The sequence below is a fragment of the Leopardus geoffroyi genome, chromosome B2 (genome assembly GCF_018350155.1).
Source record: "Leopardus geoffroyi isolate Oge1 chromosome B2, O.geoffroyi_Oge1_pat1.0, whole genome shotgun sequence".
NCBI classification, from domain to species: Eukaryota; Metazoa; Chordata; class Mammalia; order Carnivora; family Felidae; genus Leopardus; species Leopardus geoffroyi.
The window spans coordinates 6,321,429-6,337,471 of record NC_059332.1 but is presented as its reverse complement, the minus strand read 5'-3'; the positions used below and the strand labels follow the sequence as shown (position 1 = coordinate 6,337,471).

Below are 16,043 nucleotides of genomic sequence, written 5' to 3'. Positions count from 1 at the left end.
GTGCTGGAAGAGGGTGTTCTTTGCATTTGCATCAGTGAATCTATATGAAACAGAATAAATATAAAACATCATAACACTCTAGTCATTCAAGCTCCACTTCGGTTGTCTTTAATACAGATCAACCACATGAAGGAAAAGTTACACAAATGTTAGCTCAAAATGCAACCTTATTTATCTGCACTTTAATTTTAATACAACCAGAGGTATGAGGACATAAGTAGCTAAATATTGTGTTCATCATTCTATTTTCCTTGAAACAAATACCTTTTTGTGATCATGTCCATCCTCATTGTTTTTGTGTTAAATTAGATGTTAGTTAAATTGTGTTAGTTCTGTCTTTTCACATCACTACTTGGCAAATTAAAAGGTTGAAGTATGCAAGTAGGTACTGACAATATTATTTTTGATTAATTTACTTGTTAATGAAAAAAAATACGACTTTGTATTTAAAACACAGGTACAATGAGGACCTTAACACAATAAAATCAGAACATAGAAAAGGGGTCGTGGCAGAGAAAAGTCAGAAGGGAAAGAAGAATTTGCAATTGTGACAATGGAGTATATTTTGCAGCTCTGAGTTTTGTAAAAGTCGAGTCAGGAGAAATGAATTGCTCCCTGGTTCTCATCGCCACATGGCGTGGGAGGCAGGATATCAACATGCCAGTGCCCCAGCTCTTGCAGCTTGTGTCCCTATTACCTTACATGACAACAGGGACTTCGCAGTTACGATTGTCAGGGTGGGGCCAATTAATCACAAGTCCTCAGAAGTTGGGGAAACTTCCTCAGCTACAGAAAACCAGAACAGGGGCAGGGTAAGAATTCAGCCCCAGTTGCTGCTTGTGTCCTGCAGGGAGCTACGGGCAAAGACTGGAAAAGGCAATCAAGTGGATTCTTGCCTAGATGTTTCGGAGAGAATAGAGGCCGACCTTGGCTTTAAGACTTCTGACTCCAGAATGATAAGGTAATAGATTTCTGTTGTTTTAAGCCACTGAGTTGGTGGTAATTAACTAAGGCAACAATAGGAAACTAATGCAGATACAAAGATGTAGCCTGTTGATGGAAAAATTTTAAAAAAAGGTTTTTTTGGTTTCGCTGGTCTTGACCTCCAAAAAAAAAGAAAAAAAAAAGAAAGAAAGAAATATACACCTAGAAGCTTTATAACAGAACAATGACTCTAACTGAAATATTGGAGGGAAATTTCAGAGGTATTCTTAACATGGCTTCCTTATTAATTTTAATTACTAATTTTAATGTTTTTATTTTTATTTTTTTAACTTTTAACAATAGTTTGTTTTTTTTTTTAAGAGGGAAAACACAGTAGGAAGAGGGAGCACTGCAGTTCATACGAAATGTGGTGAATCTTTACGAATAGTTAACATACACCTAATACTTGAAAAAAAACTGTATAGTAAAATGCCATTATTTTGTTACAACTCAAAATAACTGAAAAATAATAGAAGCACTGTACTGTCCATTAGGATCATGACTTTGGCCTGGACAGTGACTTTCTTCTCTTTCCTTTTCTTTCTTTCTTTCTTTCTTTCTTTCTTTCTTTCTTTTTCTTTTTCTTTTTCTTTTTGGCAGAGAGAGAGTGGGCAAGGAGCAGAGAGAGAGAGAGAGAGAGAGAGAGAATCCCAAGCAGGCTCCACGCTGTCAGCACAGAGCCCGACTCGGGATGCCAACCTGCGAACCTTGAGATCATGACCTGAGCCGAAACCAAGCGTCTGACGCTTAACCAACTAAGCCACCCAGGCGCCCCCGGACTGTGACTTTCTTGATTTGAATTCCCTGGAACATCAATTATGAAGAACACATTTACAAAATGCCTTCAAAAAAGTCATACCCTGATCCATACCAGTCAGTGTGCCCTTAAGCATATGTGACATTAAGATACATTACAGACTTTAAATATCTTCATCCAAGGAACTGAAATGACAGAACCACGACTTTCCTATATTTTAAACCTTCCAGCTTACACAGCAGTGAGGGGCTGTAGAAGTGACGGCACAGGCTGAGACCAGGCAGTGGAAGCCATTGAAAAAATACAGCTGTTCTGCGACCTTTAAACATTGTGTCAAGGAGCGCCTGGGTGGCTCAGTCGGTTGAGCCTCCAACTCATGATGTCTGCTCAGGTCGTGGTCTCGAAGTTCATGAGTTCGAGCCCCACATCGGGCTCTCACTGACAGCAGGGAGCCTGCTTGGGATTCTGTGTCTCCCTCTCCCTCTGCCCTACTCTGCTTACTTTCTCTCTCTCTCTTTCTCTAAAATAAATAAACATTTAAGGAAACTGTGTCAATACATTAAAAACTCTGAGAATGTCAGTTATAAACGTATAAAGGAATCAAAATTAGTAAAACGAATTTATTTAGTACATCATAATCTCAAACTCGAGCAGCAACATTGCAGGCACGTGGTATGTTCTTTGCATACAACGCTTCTCAAATAGTCCCTGGAGCAGTGCTTGTTTCCTTATCCTAGCACAGAGGGCAGTAAGGAGTATCTTTTGCGAACCTAGGAGAGTTAGCTTACTGTAAGTTTCCCACAGCTTTCAACATTTTATCTTCTGCTTTACAATGACTTGAAACAGCTCTGAGAGTTCCTTTGATGTGAAGTCTTATGTTAATGTCATTTGCTCCAGGACATCTTTATCCTCCTGGTCACAACCACATTCCCCATTCCTGTCTGCAGGCAGGTTCCCTGTTTCCATACCTAGGGTGGAGGGCAGCTGGGTCAACATTCCTAGAAGGAGCTGTTTCTCCTACAACTCCATCAACGAGCCACCCCACCTGCACCCCCGGTGTTACCACCTGCACCCTCAGTGTTACTATGTTTTGTTTCTTTGCCGGGTGTCCCTATTTGGTGGCATATCTCCAGCTTCAAGTATCTGTTTTTTGTGCAATGTCACCCGGGTTTAGCACTGAGCGATAACAAGGGCACGCAGCTACACGCTTTGCTCTTTGTGTGTGTGGACGGAACCACCGCTGCGTGGGGACCAATCACCGGCAGAGTTTGAAACAAGGGACATGATTGGTCAAAAGCAAGGATGATCAAGTGTCAGGATGCGATTGCGGGGCTGACGAGTGGGCAGCTAAGCGTGTACTTTATGCGATTACCCACAGCTACTACAGGTGGGACTTGAAACTTGCATGGACCGTTTGGGCACCGATGTGGTTTAACTAAACCGGGATAACTGAAGTCTGTGCCCATCACCAGCAGGCAAAGCAAGGATTGTCTGTCCTGGGATCTGAGGACCCAAGGAGGTTGAATAATGAAAACTACCAGTTTTGAAAAGATGCCAGGGAGAAGAGGGGTGATGATTTAAAGTTATAATAACGTTTTTTTAAAGAACACACACACATTAAACAAAGTAAAAATGTTACTGAACACATACAGATAATCCCACGCAATATGGGATTAAGAGGTACTAGCAAGTGGGGAATGATATAAAAGAAATGTCTTTCTCCTCTTGAATATAAGTGACAAAAGAACCCCTAAAGAAATCAATATGGATGACTACAGAGAAAGGGTTGGGGGAAACCCAGCCAGAAGTTGCATGTGGAACATAAAGATAGTTTCATAAAGGCAAAATGTGCTAGAATTTTCCCCCATGAAGCCTTTGAATTATGATGACTATGAGTGCTATGGGTGTATATTTGGAAAACCAACTATGCTTTCTGCTTTCGTTGCCTTTTTTGCACCAATAATTTCTTAAACAATATTCTATTTCTGTAGCAGGGCTCTGTCACCGTGATGCAGCCAAGCTTTACTTTGACAAATCAAGTATTAAATAATTCATTGGTGCTCCGAGGGGAAAGATATCCAGAGCATATCCCTGCAGAAAGTTCCCCTTCCTCGTAAACAGAACAGCATAGCACAGATATGCAGAAGCACGTCCCCTCCCTGCGTAGGCGCCTTCGAAAGGAGTCAGGATGGAGTGTCTGCATTAGGAAGGAGCTGGGCCCGCTGGTCAGCAGTCCGTTCGTCTTATTAAATCATCTTTCCTTCTGCTGTTTTTTAACGGAGGTTAATGGCATTATTATTGGCTTAATTAGCTGGGCATAAATATATTCTTTCACTAAAGAAAAATAGTTTTTCAGTAAGAACTGATAGTAATTTATAGGGTTTGTTTTATGTATTAACAGTCCCTTTATTTCAGATAGTTTTCTTACATTTTCTTACAAGAGGCAGGAAACTATAGGAGTAGGGAGAGAACGCATGTGCTTGAACAAAAAAATTATGTTGACACAGAACAGTGCAGTGGCTATTGGCAAGGATTAAAATACATTAGATGTGGGGAGACATAGTAAGGATATGGATATCATGCCAAATCTAACGAGGACACGAACAAGGTAAAGTCATTTTTAAAAATGTTACCTTTTCTCAAAATCCAAACAACGGAGCCAATGAAATCTGATTTTGTTTACAAAGAAACATCAATGTTTCTGCTAGACAAATGCATAGATCTTTCTCTCCCATTTACCAGGTACACAACAAGAGGAAGGAATAATGTATACCATCATAAGATATTTATGTTGCCTATCTCTAGGGGTCTTGGAGTGCCTGACAAAATTCATACCATTAATTCTCCCTCTGTCCCTGGGAGATAGGAAGCAAGCAGACATTATTAGACAATAATATAACTAATGTGCATATGTGGAAGCAGGAAGGCTGGTGAGGCTTCAGCTGGATCAGCTGCTTTTCTGCCTTTGGGGACGGAGAATGGCTGCAGGGAAACTGTACTCTTTCCCGATTCTGCCAGTCCCTTCCCCAGCGCTGGGACTTCTTTGCCTCCAGTTCTTCGAGAACTGAATTTATCTGAGTAACTCCCTAAACTGAATACACAGATGAATCTTCAAGTAAGTGAACGCTGTCTCTCTTCGACTCACTTTCTCCCACCTCCTAATAGCAGATTGTCCTGGGGTTCTGAGCCGCTTTGTCCATAGCCAGTTACTGAGCCATAACTGCCCCTACGCTGCACATCTCAGGCTCTACCTCCACGGGCTCAGAAGGAACTCAGAGCCCTCTTAATTTTCTATCTGCTGTTTCTGCAAATCCACACAAGCTGCCCCTCTCATGTAGATCCCTTGCGAATTCAAGTCCTCTCAAAATCCTACTGGAGACCTTCTTCTAAGATTCTATACCTTGACATTGCTCCTTCTCTAATGGGTTATGGAGGGCTGGCTGGCACAAAGGTGTTCTATTCAGAATCATGTCTGCCCCGACTTCAGCCTTCGAAGGATGGTGGCATTATCTTAACAACCAAATCTCTGTGATAATAATGATTGAAAGATCGTGTTACCTTTACCATGGATTTTGCAATGCACTAAACACTTTACATTCATGGCCACCTAAGGTGCTTATGAGGCTGGTGTTTTTTTTTTTTAATATTTTTTTTTTCAACGTTTTTTTTTATTTTTTATTTTTGGGACAGAAAGAGACAGAGCATGAACGGGGGAGGGGCAGAGAGAGAGGGAGACACAGAATCGGAAACAGGCTCCAGGCTCTGAGCCATCAGCCCAGAGCCCGACGCGGGGCTCGAACTCCCGGACCGTGAGATCGTGACCTGGCTGAAGTCGGACGCTTAACCGACTGCGCCACCCAGGCGCCCCGAGGCTGGTGTTTTGATTCGATGCATTTTCAGCTGAAAGCGGCTTTAAACTCCAATTTTACACTGTCCGAAATCACAGGTACGGACTAGAACTCAAACCCATGTTTCTTCCACTATGAGTTATACGTTCCACACTGCTAAACTTTAATGCTGCTGAAAACCGTGTTTGCCAGCCAATGCTAAGAGCTATACGTTTTTCTTATTATTAATAAATAATTTCAAGAGGGCAAGAGGGAGACTCAAAATTGAGGTGTTAGGATTAGTTAGGTAATATGCCAAACTCCTTATAGTTTTTCTTTTTTCACCTTCACACACACAATATATCTTACCCTGTTGCAGAATGGACTTAGGTTTCACAGCTTATGTAGCTGCGGGCATATGTTGTGGATAGCGCTATCGTATTTCCAACAAATATATTTGCTCCCGGCCCCACCTGCAACTTGAAACCTTGCATTATTAGAAACAGGTTTCACTCCATCGTGATGTGTCTGAGGTGACAGAAGGGAACATAATGAATAAGGGGAAGTAGGAACATGGCCTCAGCTTCCCGACATTTTCAAGAGGACGTAATATGTCTCTACTGCTTCCCTATCAAGAAAAGAACACCAGATCTGTGTGTTAGCACTGTTTCAGCAATATATAACGCAGTGGCTACTGTTTTGCTCTTTTCTTTCAGTCCTGAAGTTGAGGTTTTAGGGAAAATATGAGAATAATAGTGTCATTATGTCAGAAGAAATCATGTATTTGGGATCAAGGTTTCTCTCACTACTTAAGTAGTATATACAACAGAAGCTTGGCGAATGTTGACTGTGCCCTGTAATTTATTTAAATGCGTTCACTCTTGTAGGGGATTATTTACAGAATTATTGTTTTGCAACATGCAGGTAATGTTGGGGTATTAAATAATTCTCCTTTTAGAACTTCACACCAGTTTAATTTCATATAACAATAATTGAAATGATCACAGACCTTCTGGGTCTCAGCTTTCAGAGGTACGTTACAGAAAAAAAAAAAAAAAAAATCAAACGAAAAGGACCAAATCAAAAGGATGAGTAAAATGGGTTGCAGAGTGTTTGTTAAAATATCCACAGCCATGTTTCAAGTACTATGAGTCTAGCCTAAAGCAGATGATGTGTACTAATATCCCTTTTTCTCTTACATTTATGTTTTTTTCTGAATGTTATTGCAAAGATGAATCTGTGCATTACTGGTTCTTTATGGCTGTATGCACCTCAACTATTTGGTTCATTCATAATTTCTAAGTGCTCATTTTGTGTAGAGGAAAAGCATGTTGTCTCATGCCTGAGGATATCATTTTATATATTAAAATCCATAAATTTCATGGTATTTCATTCTACAAGATTTTTATACTGCAGGATTTTCTTCGTTGTTTAAAGCTGAATAATATTCCATTGTATGTATATGCCACAGTGTTTTTTTAATCCATTCATCCATTGATAGACATTGTTTCCACATGTTGGCTGTTGTGAATAGTGCTGGAATGAACATGCAAATGCTAATATTTCTTTGAAATCCCTAACTCAAAAAAAGAGGGAAATCCTGCAATATGCAACAACGTGGGTGAACCTAGAGGACATTATGCTAAATGAAATAAGCCAGTAACTGAGGGACAAATACTGTATGATTCCATTTGTATGAGGTATCTAAAATAAACTCATTGGAACAAAGAATAGAACTGTGGTTGCCAGGAATTAGGAGGAGGGAGAAGCAGGGCGTTGCTAACCAATGGGTATGAATTTCAATTATGCATATAAATAACCTGTAGAGATCTTCTATACAACACTGTGCTTATATATAATACTTTGTAAGTATCGGATACTTACAAGTCTGTTAACAGGACTCAACTGCTCTCAACACAGTGAAATAAAATAAGAAAAATATTTTTCTAACATAATAAAGAAGAGCAGATCAAGGACTAAACTCATCTAATTATCAATCAATGCTAATTACTAATGAGTGAATGAAAATCAATAATAAAGCATGATTGATAACCATTTTAAATTCATTCAAGTAATACTTACTGATCACTTATTATGTGTTAAGATCTTTGTGGGACATTGGAAATATAAAGATGAAAAAATTACAGTCATTGGTCCAATAAGTTTAAGTTGATACTCAAATCGCAGTAGATACTCAAAGGACTAAGTCATCAATTATGCTTGGGACGGAGGCAGGGAAACATAACAGTTGTTGACAACTGAATCTTAAAACGTGAATAATAGCATATGAGATGAAAGAGGGACTAGCAAGTGAAGAGATTTCTAAACTAACTGAAAATACTTTAGAGAAAAAAGATTCGTTTTTATATTTTGAGAGAGAGAGACAGAGTGCAAGAGGGGGAGGGGCAGAGAGAGACACACACACAGAATCCGAAGCAGGTTCCGGGCTCGGAGCCATCGGCACAAGGCCCGATGTGGGGCTCAAACTCACAAACCGTGAGCTCCTGACTCGAGCTGAAGTCGGCCGACGCTCAACCGACCGAACCACCCAGGCGCCTCTAACTAAAAAATACTTTTAAAGTCATGAAGTCATGACATGATTCAAGGTCTTCAAAGGTTTTAATGTGATAGGGAGAAATGTAACCAGGACAGCAGGGAGTGAGGTAGGGCGAGGGAAGCCTAGACTCCTACGCCATGAGGCTGATGGGAACATACTAGGTCTTAGCTCTGGAAGGCAGGCTAAAGAGTTTAGTATTTCTTCCAGGGTGATAAAAAGGCACTAAAGGATTAAAACGGGCATATATGATCTTACGGTTTTTGCCTCGGTAATTCAATGATAGCAGCAACACGGCAGGAGGTTGGATAGGGAGGAAAACAAGACCAGATTTAGGGGGACCCTCTCATGGTACCTTTTCAGCAGTCTAGACCGGAAGTGATAAAGACTTGCATGCACGCGGCAGGACTACAAATGGATAGAAAGAGAGAAAACTAAGAGTCATGTAGTAGGATAGTGTGAGAGGAATTAATAACCAAATCTTTGTAGATTACGAAGAAGGGAGAAAAATTAATAATGGCTGAATTACCTGGTTTAGGTTGCTGTGTTGATGTAGCACTCATTTAAAAAGGACACGAAATTTTAGAGTATAAACTGATTCCAGGGAAAATAATGAATTCCATTTTGGAAAAATTCATAACGGGAGACTCATAATTTAGAAGTCAAGCAACTCATCAGAGTCATTAGCATTCACGTGGTAACCAAATCACTGGAATAGATAAGATAGTCAAGGGATTATATGAGAAAGGCAGTAGAGGGGCACCTGGGTGGCTCAGTCGGTTCAGCCTCTGACTTTGGCTGAGGTCATGATTTTGCAGTCTGTGAGTTTGAGCCCCGCGTGGAACTCTGTGCTGACAGCTCGGAGCCTGAAACCTGCTTCGGATTCTGTGTCTCCCTCTCTATCTGCCCCTTCCCCACTCGTGCGTGTGTGTGCTCTCTGTCTCTCTCTGTCTCTCTCAAAAACAAAAACAAACATTAAAAAAATAATTTAAAAAAAGGCAGTAGAAAACCCAGGACAAACACCAGGAAGCACCATCATTTTAAGAGAAGTAAAGGGTAAGAAAAATGGTCAGAAAGAACTAGAAAGAGGACAGTCACTGAAGAAAAAGATGTTCTGAAATATAGGAAAAGGTCGAGAGAATTGAACACTTATGACAAAATACAGTTAAGAATTGAAATGTGTCCACTGGTTTTAGCCATGATTGATTTGGCAGCACCAGTGAGGATAGAAACCGGATGAAATTATGGGAGAAGTATATGTGATCTAAACACATGGAGAGAGCAGAAATAAAAGCAGTAGACTCTTGTCAGTGAGGGAGGAGAGGGGTCAGATACCAAGGGGAGAAACAGAATTCAGACAGTAAGAGTGACTTCATCAAGCTCAGCATTTGAGAAGAAAAAAAAAAAAAAAAAAAAAAAAAAAAAAAAAAAAAAAACAAAGAAAACAAAACACTGGAAGAAAGGTAATGGATGAAATTGCGTGGGCGATGGAATACTTACTGGAAAAGATCCAAGAGAAGCTGAAGACAGTGGAATAAAGACTGTGGTTAGAAGCATCAGCCTTCAAGGGGGTCGGGAGGTGATGAAGTTCCAGAGGTCTTTATGTGTGGAGGCAGGGAGGTGAGAACGCTCCCACCTGAGTTCCTCCCTGTTGTCTGTGCAGGTGCTTTCCAGGGTATTGGCTGGAGGGAGGTGAGGGAAGGGGGAGGCTTGGTCAGAAAGCCTGATGTTTAGAATAGCCCCTGAGAGAAAAGGTAGGGAAAATTCACCAAGGAAGCACTGGCTGAGATCTGATTTGGAAAAAGCATAGTGATATTTGCTCATTCATTTACATGTTGATGTACTCGACTAATATTTATCAAGCATCTCCTGCGTCCAAGGACTAACAATGAATAAAAACAGAAATCTTCACTTACTTGGAGTTGGGGGAGTAAGTAAGAAACTTATTGTACAACTAGACCATCTACTATGGCACTCTGTCCCTGTTCTCTGACTTTTTCCTGACGGGGATTACCATTCTTATCTTCATAAGTTAATGTTAGCTTTAAATGAGCTGATTTATTTTTTATTATTTAAAAAAAATTTTTTTTAATGTTTAGTATTGAGAGACAGAGAGAGACAGAGCATGAGCATGGGAGGGGCAGAGAGAGGAGGAGACACAGAATCCGAAGCAGGCTCCAGGCTCTGAGCTGTCAGCACAGAGCCCGATGCGGGGCTCAAACTCACAAACTTTGACCTGAGTCGAAGTAAGACCCTTAACTGACTGAGCCACCCAGGCGCCCCAAATGAGCTAATTTATTTACTTTTAAAGTTTGTTTATTTAATTTGAGAGGGAGAGAAAAAGTATGAGTGAGGGAGGGGCAGAAAGAGAGAGAGAGAGAGAATCCCAAGCAAGGCCCACACGGTCAGCTCAGAGCCCGATGTGGGGCTCGAATTCAGGAACCGTGAGATCATGACCTAAGCCGAAGTCAAATGCTTAACTGAATCACCCAAGTACCCCAACCTAATTTATTCTGGAAGCACTTTTTAAACCATAAAAGTATCCCCGGGTGATAACCCATGACCGAGATCTTGAACACAAGTGGCATAGTTGATGAGTGGGATATATGGACTTAAGACAAGTAATAGAAAAGAAAAAAATGCACATTCACTGCAGGATAAAAAATTATTAAACATAAATTATGAATGAGGATTAATATCAAGTGAGTGCTTCTTTGTGCCTGCTAAGTTTTATATGTGCCTAAAAACGATAGCACCACAGCTCAGCTATCGAGGAACGGGAAGAGCAGAGTCCAGTCAGGGATGCAGACGCCTGGCCAGGGAACGCTCTGCCAGTGCATAAATGTGAGGGTAGGGACCCAGAGACAGTGCTATGAGGCCACTGAAAAGTGACTGGATCTCCCTGGTGTCGCCAGTGAAGTCCTCACAGCTAACCGCGCTGAGGCTTACTCTTGAATAATGTGAAAAGAAGCGAGTGAATCGGCAGCAGGACTTAGAATCACATGCTCTATTTCCACGATTGTATTATGCAAAGACAGGACATTAAAAGTCCTGTGTAATAAATTCGACATTCCTTGCCATAGGTTTCGACTCTTCCACCCCCAAAAAATGCAGTTCCGTGGGCAATATCCATTTCATCCTCACGGCTGAGGCCCCACTGGTCTCCCACCACCATTCATGGAAAGGGAGGAGACCAGATAAAATAGTGTGAACAACCACCCTTCAAACACAGAGACAGTTTTGTATTGAATCGCCTCGGCAGACTATCCGGGTCTCCGTGTTCTTCAAAGTATTTCATTTAAATTACCATTAAAGTAAAATTAAGTTGGTATTAACCTTGTCTGTTCAAATGATGCCCCTGAAAGGTAAGCACAGCCTTCTGACATGCATGGAAATGAAATGATGAATTGATACATGTACCACTTGGGATGGATGGAGTCCTTCTAATGAGTGATCACCTGTGGTGTAACTGTATTGATTGTGTTTGTACATGTCAAATGAGGCTGGCAAGGATGAACTTGAAGAAATCAATCTTGGAACTTGCTAGGATAGCAGCCTCCTACTTTCGCAGGTACTAAATCATGAACTTGCAAAAAAAAAAAAAACAAAAAAAAAAAACAACCCATACACAAAAAACCTGCAAAGTTTGTAAAGTACCAGTCTCTTCTTGACACTATTTGGTTTGGCGAAGGATTTCTTGTCAACTTAAAAGACAAACATGTGCTCAGAGAATGATTTGTGGAGGACGAATCATTGCAAGAATTCATTTGGAGACGCACGTGCTTTCAGCGTTGTCCTCTCGATACCACGAGGAAGAGTTGTTTCCATTTCTACGTATTTTTCTTATAATTACAAAAACACATGGAGAGATCCACATTCTCCTGCCCCCTCTTCTCACACTATAATGATGAGTTTCTGGGCCTCTTTCTTTATGTTGGATGTAACACTGATAAGAAGAAATGTGTGAAAATGAAGGTGATGAAGTTTATTTTTTTATATTTTTACTGGGAAACGTTCCAGGTCTGTGGGCGTGTTCACAGGTGGTTGTACACACGCAGCCCCATCCTCGCACACACACGCACTCGTGCAACAATGTGGCAGCGTTTGTCATTTAGCAGCGGTTGGCTGGAACAGCCACACTTGCCCTCTCGTGGCATTGGAACTTCCATGCGCGTGAAATACCGTTTGCATTTCAGGAGGAAAACTTCCTAAGGCAGATTTGGGGAGAGGAATGCTCTCAGAGCAGATAAAATGATGCAAGGCCCACCTCCCGAATTTGCTTCCCCGCCACGACGGAAGGGTGCCAACGCCCTTGATTTCTGAAGAAAGGCTTCTGTAACCTGAGGCTCCAGCGTGCAGGTGGGGTCTTATTGACCCAGCTCTCTCCTTATGCTAGGGAAGGATCTTTTCAGGATGTTGGTTTTTGTTTTTGTTTTTTTAATTTTTAAATTTTTTAATGTTTATTTATTTGTTTTTTTTTAAATTAAAAAAAATTTTTAACATTTATTCATTTTTGAAAGGCAGAGAGAGACAGAACGCGAATGGGGGAGGGACAGAGAGAGAGGGAGACCCAGATTCCGAAGCAGGCTCCAGGCTCTGAGCTGTCAGCACAGAGCCCGACGCAGGACTCAAACCCATGAACCGCGAGATCATGACCTGAGCCAAAGTCTGACACTTGACCAACTGAACCACCCAGGCGGCCCTGTTTTGTCTTTTAAACAGGAAAAAAATAAAAAGACATGCATAATGTCTTCATCATCCTGACACAAGAGGCTGGCTGAACAATTAATCTCTTCCTCCACACAGTAGTGAAACAGGTGGTTCAGGGACACATAGACTTTACAGTAGCAACAGAACAGCACCTACTGGCCTGTCACTTCCATTACTTTCGTTGCTTTCAGTTTTATGTTTATTTTTGAGAGAGTGAGCGTGTGTGCACGACTGGGGGTGGGGCAGAGTGAGGGGGACACAGGATCCCAAGCAGGCTCTGCGCTGACAGCAGACAGCCTGATGCGGGGCTGGAACTCAGGAGATGTGAGATCGTGACCTGAGCCAAAGTCAGAGGCTTAAGCGACTGAGCCACCCAGGGGCCCCCTCATTGCTTTTAACTCATGATTTTAGACCCTTTCAAAAACACCCTCGAAGGACAGAGTATCTCATATATTGAATTTGCCAGGGATTCCTGTTTGTGAACATCATATCATCGTATGCCATGTTGGGCTAAAAAGCAAACTCACAGAATTACCACTCTTCTGTGATGATCTGGGCTGGAACATTCCGGTGACGAAACTGAGACACAGACTCTGTTGGCGTTTACATGGACCGTCTGCCTGCAGTGGGCAAGGGGTGTTACAGACTGTAACAGGCATACAGGAGGCTAGCGTGCTCGCCTCCTTAGCGGTGTACCTCAGCTCCCATCAGTCTTGCAATCACCCTTTCTCAACCTTCGGCTCTTATGAGGAGGAAGGTGTGGCTCACCATGGGAGGGGCCAAACATGAGACCATTGCCTTACATGCAGGGACTGTATTCTGAATCTATAACTTAACACATGGCTTTTAGGCAAGACATTCTAAAGTAATCACACCAGATGCATCCTGTCCTTACTATCTCAAATATTACATATAGCAAATCTCAGGAAGACGAAACTTTCTCCCTGATGAAAGACTTCTTGCAACATTCTCCCTTAACTCGTTGAGAAAAAAGAAAGAAAGCGATGCATTTTACTTGGTTTCCCAACTTACAGGCCTATTAATTACTCCTAGTCTCGTTGATGAACAATACTGCAATGTTAAAAAAAAAAATGTTTGAGGGGCACCTGGGTGGCTCAGTCGGTTAAGCGTCCGACTTCAGCTCAGGTCACGATCTCACGGTCCGTGAGTTCGAGCCCCGCGTCAGGCTCTGAGCTAATGGCCCAGAGCCTGGAGCCTGCTTCTGATTCTGTGTCTCCCTCTCTCTCTGCCCCTCCCCCGTTCATGCTCTGTCTCTCTCTGTCTCAAAAATAAATAAACGTTAAAAAAAATGTTTGAACTCTTAGATGCTCAAAGATTTTCCATCTCTCCTTTTGTCTTTCACTTTAATGAATATTATAAATACTTGAAGAGATGATAGACAGTCAGCTTCTTGAATGAAGTAACATTTATATGGGTTAGATATCAGGCATATTTTTATCGTTTTACAAACCAGCTGAAGGGCTGGGCCAAAGTTTTTCACTTCCAGTGTTTGGATCAGTAAAGGCGTGAAACTCGTTTTTGTTTTTAAAAAGCAGTCTGTGTAGTTATTGCGGCTACGGATTTTCCATTTGGTCCAATATGTCGGTACACTTAATTTTTTTTTTAAGTATATCAGAGTGTTAGTTGTGAGAGAATGGTGTGTGTGTCTGAGTATATGCACACTTTCTAAGTGAAATTAGTACTGAACTCGACCTCCTCGAAGGCGGCTACAAACTAGTACTGATCAGCCTTGGAGACACTGTGGAGTCATCCCTCAGATATAATCCTAGGCTGGGCAGAAAAGTAAATAAAATAAAACTTGAGAACCCCCACTAAGGTCTAAGATTTCAAAGAGTAGGAGTATTCACTGGAGCATGAAACACAGGTTTCACTTTCCGTTTCACTCAGGTAAGAATGATGACACCAGCAATGTATTCTCATTAAATCGTGATAGATTATAATGGCAATTTCCAAAATGCAGAAAATTTGGAAAATGCATAGAAGCATCAAGAAAAACAATAAGATCACCTCGAATCTGCCTACCAGACAACCCATGTTAACATCACACCTTCTAGACCTGTGTCCAGTGTTTCCCTGGGCGTAATTTCCTTAGAATTCTGAGAGCTGAATGGAACTATATCATTAGGAGAGCATTTTTCATGCCACTGAAAGATAACTGAATGGTGACTCTCAAAAATAAAGACAGAGATTGAAAGAGGGGATTAAAAGCACTGCTTCATTAAAAAAAATTGTTAATGTTTATTTATCTTTGAGAGAGAGAAAGGCAGAGAGCGAGTGGGAGAGGGGCACAGAGAGAAGGAGAGACAGAATCTGAAGCAGGCTCCAGGCTCTGAGCTGTCAGCACGGAGCCTGACGTGGGGCTGGAACTGCCAGACTGCCAGATCATGACCTGAGCAGAAGTTGGCCGCTCAACCGACTGAGCCACCCAGGTGCCCCTAAAGGCACGGCTTCATTAGGTAATGGATTTTGCTTTTGCGTGAGTGTGTGCATGCGTGTGTGTCCGTGCGTGTACGTGTGCATGTGCATGTGTGCATGATATTTAGGGAAAGTGTCACATTCAAGGCACTCATCATGTGGATCTTATGTTTCAGTTTTGATGGAATGTGAAAACTAACTGGTAAATAGATTTAGGACCATAGACGTCAGTCATCTGGAGTACAGGTTACTACTTGTGCAAGCAGATATCTCATAATAATTCATTTCACTATTTTAAACTTTTCTCATCGAAATGCAAAGCAGTACACCAAAGACTTTTTGGAACCGTTACATCGCCAGAGTCCCTTTTGCGCATGCGCCATGCTTGTCCCCACCCCCTGCGTCCCCCACCCGGCCATCCCTACTTCCTTGTCCTGCATCATCTCGTATCAAACTTTTAAGTATAGAAGAAAAGCTATGGATTTCCTTACAAGCTAAAACTCAACTTGCTTGTCCTAAAAACCTAAATGGACTCTTACTATTAATTTCACAACCACATCTTTTTCAGTAATGACCTTTAGTTCGACGACTATAGAGATAACTTTACTGTTGAAAAATTGAATTCTACAGCTCAGTGTCTTCATAGTTGAATCCCATCGAATTCCGACTTCCACCCTGTTTCTCTGCTGTGTCCTTTCTCCCTCTCTCTGCCGTCCTCATTCATTTTACCTTTTTGTTTTCCTTCCTGACGGCCTTTCTGTTTTCCTTCATTCTT

The 16,043-nt window shown here is 41.6% G+C and overlaps 1 long non-coding RNA gene across 2 annotated transcripts in view; it reads right to left on the bottom strand.

Annotated features, from left to right (window-relative positions):
- LOC123607956 overlaps positions 1-16,043 on the bottom strand; it is a 132,581-nt gene that overhangs the window by 57,828 nt on the left and 58,710 nt on the right. The window contains exon 3 of one of the 2 annotated variants that reach the window (XR_006717004.1): positions 9,584-9,804. The exons of the other annotated variant lie outside the window; for it this stretch is intronic. This is a non-coding gene — a long non-coding RNA (uncharacterized LOC123607956). Of the gene's footprint in view, positions 1-9,583; positions 9,805-16,043 lie in introns of those variants that run through there. 2 annotated transcript variants of the gene reach the window in all.